Raw genomic sequence first — 505 nt, forward strand, 5'->3', positions numbered from 1 at the left:
AATCAGCTCCTGGCCTGGTTTTGCTTGAAGATATTGAGCTTTTCCATTGCCTCTTGCCACAAATGTAGTCAATCTGATTCCTGTATATTCTGTAGGTGAAGTCCATGTGTATAGCCACTGTTTGTGTTGTTGAAAAAAGGTATTTGCAATTAATAAGTCATTGATCTTGCAAAATTCTATCATGCGATCTCCAGCATTATTTCTATAACCAAGGCCAAATTTTCCAACTACCCATGATTCTTCTTTGTCTCCAAGTTTTACATTCCAATTACCAGTGATAAGCAACACATCTTGATTGCATGTTCAGTCAATTTCAGACTGCAGAAGTTGATAAAAATCTTCAATTTCGTCATCTTTGGCTTTGGTAGTTGATATATAAATTTGAATAATAGTTGTATAACTGGTCTTCTTTATGGGTGTATAGATATTATCCTATCACTTACAGCATTGTACTTCAGGACAGATCTTGAAACATCTTTTGTGATGATGAATGCCATGCCATTCC

The sequence above is a fragment of the Orycteropus afer genome, unplaced genomic scaffold (assembly GCF_000298275.1).
Source record: "Orycteropus afer afer isolate SDZICR_OR568_19922 unplaced genomic scaffold, OryAfe1.0 scaffold01707, whole genome shotgun sequence".
Taxonomy (NCBI): domain Eukaryota; kingdom Metazoa; phylum Chordata; class Mammalia; order Tubulidentata; family Orycteropodidae; genus Orycteropus; species Orycteropus afer.